The sequence below is a fragment of the Rhincodon typus genome, unplaced genomic scaffold (genome assembly GCF_021869965.1).
Source record: "Rhincodon typus isolate 14 unplaced genomic scaffold, sRhiTyp1.1 hic_rhity00003625, whole genome shotgun sequence".
Lineage (NCBI taxonomy): Eukaryota > Metazoa > Chordata > Chondrichthyes > Orectolobiformes > Rhincodontidae > Rhincodon > Rhincodon typus.
This window is the reverse complement of record NW_025969263.1, coordinates 6,074-8,347: the sequence shown is the minus strand read 5'-3', so window position 1 is coordinate 8,347 and position 2,274 is coordinate 6,074. Positions and strand designations below refer to the sequence as shown.

At 45.3% G+C, this 2,274-nt stretch overlaps 1 protein-coding gene across 1 annotated transcript in view; it reads right to left on the bottom strand.

The window, feature by feature from the left end:
- Positions 1-1,322: 1,322 nt before the first annotated feature.
- LOC125481800 (gem-associated protein 5-like) overlaps positions 1,323-2,274 on the bottom strand; it is a 6,095-nt gene continuing 5,143 nt past the window's right edge. Inside the window, exon 3 of the mRNA XM_048593703.1 lies at positions 1,323-2,274. This exon is cut by the window's right edge and continues 740 nt beyond it. The gene's annotated coding sequence lies outside the window, so the exon portion shown is untranslated.

The following is a 2,274-nucleotide window of genomic DNA, read 5'->3' as shown; positions in this document are numbered from 1 at the left end:
GACCCTCTTTAAAAACCTCCCTCTTCGCTCTTGATTTGGTGCAGTGTCAAATTGTGTTCTGTGATGCCCATATTCATTTCATAAAGTCTCTCAATTTAAATATGAATTTTTCGTATTGGTGAAGAATTTGAGCTGAAAACTGTGTGTTACTCCCACCTGGAGGCCACCTTTGAATTTTCATTGAGATAAGATGGTTGGCAATTTAGCAGTTTCATCTTCACAAACACTACATGGGTTATTGCAAAATTTGTCCAAAAGCCTTAAGATCCAAAAGATAAACAGATTTAGTTAGTTTCTGTATAAATGCCTGTCATTACACAGGATTATACCCATGCTGACATTACAGTTTATTTATAATGTGGCATTTCCTCAAACAGACCTTTCTTATTTCTCCTCCAAAAGAGGTGTGGGAGGGGAGGGCTGCTCAGAAACAAGTTTGAGGGGTCACTGAGTAGATTTCAGAGGGTCATAGACTGTTGTCATTGACAACAAGGTCAGTTAAAGTATTACAATAACAGCCATAATTTAAATCAGCAATGCCCAACTTATCTCTGTATCTCTGCTTGTGTTCATAGAATCCCTGCTGTGTGGAAAGAGGCCATTCAGCCCATCAAGTATGCACCGACCCTCCAAAGAGTATCCCACCCAGACCCAGTCCCCTACGGCCGTAATCCCGCATTTACCGTGGATGCTACAGGGCAATTTAGCACAGCCAACTCACCCAACTTGCTCATACTCGGACTGTGGGAGGAAACCCAGGCAGACTCCAGCAGAATGTGCAAACTCCACAGAGACAGTCGCCTGAGGCTGGAATCAAACCCTGGCACTGTGAGGCAACAGTGCTAACCATTGAGCCACCAAAGGAACATAAATTAATTAGGTCAACTACATAGTAAAGTTCCCTCCGCTCTTTAAAATTGAAAGTAAAGCCCCCTTGACAGTCACAATCAAACCTTCCCAGGACAGGTACAGCACAGGGTTAGATACAGAGTAAAGATCTCGCTGCTGTTTTAAACTGAAAGTAAAGTTTGCCGAAACCATCAATATTCCTCATCAAACACTCCCAGGACAGCTACAGCACAAGGCTGGATATAGAGTACAGATCCCTCTACTCTATTCCCAATCAAACATTCCCAGGATAGGTAAGGCACAGAGTTAGACCCAGAGTAAATCTGTCCAATGTGACATCGCTTTTAACTGTCCAAGAACTCTGTTGCCTCCAGTTCATTCAATAGAAATGGAAATCGGAGTCTGTCCCTTCATTATGAAGATGCTGCAGGTAACAAAGAGGGAGTGATGAACAACAAGGGGCAGACTTTAGATCAGTTTTGGTGGAACAACTTTTATTAGTTTTTATTAGTATAAAAAGATGGTATTCACTACCCAGTTACAAATCAGAAAAAGACAATCCTATTCGCTCACAGCAATGTAACATCTTGAATGTCATAAGGACAAGGAAGCCACTGGCAACTGTTGTCAGTGTTGAACGCGATAGACCTTTAATCCACAGCTGGGACTATGTGTCTCTCCATCAGTTTCTGTCAGTTTGTTCTCTGTCATTCCCCTGGGAGGTCAGTCCCAGGAGCTTGGAGCTGGACACTAAGATTCCCGATCTGCCCAGGTGCCCCACAGTCTGGGACAAGGACTCAAACCTCACTGACCCCAAACTCCAGCTTCTTTGCCACTGAACTCTAGATGACCCTGCAAATAAAACTGAGGGCCTGTTGTGCAGTTTCGACTGGAGAGACAGCAGAAACTAAGCTCAGGAATTTTCTTTCAGTTACATCTCAATGGCAGCCTGTGCACACTAAGGGAGATGGAGGGGGATCGAGAGTGTTTCAGACAGTGATTGGACAGGCTCGACTCACATCGATCTGAGTTCTCCGGAGTAGCGAGGAGCAAGGGCATGTTCTACAGCGGGCTGGGACCCTGTAGAGGCTCGGTTAGCAAAGCCAGAGGGGTTTGGGTTGTGGGGAGAGCACTTGACAAGTGAAGGGCCAGGCTGATGAACAGAAAGCAGATGACCAACTCCAAAGGCAGCCAGTTTCTGAGCAGAAAGGGGCTGCTTAATGTTTCAAAAGGGTCGGGGCTGTTCCTGTTCAGTAACCCACAGTAACACTGATTAAAGCAGCTTCAACTCTACCATCAGCAGGAAATCACTCCAAAATAGGCAGGGAGAGGGGGAGAGAGACAGCGAGGGAGAGGGGGCAGAGATATGGGGGTAGACAGAGACAAAGAAAGAGAGGAGAGACAAAGAAAGAGAGGAGAGACAAA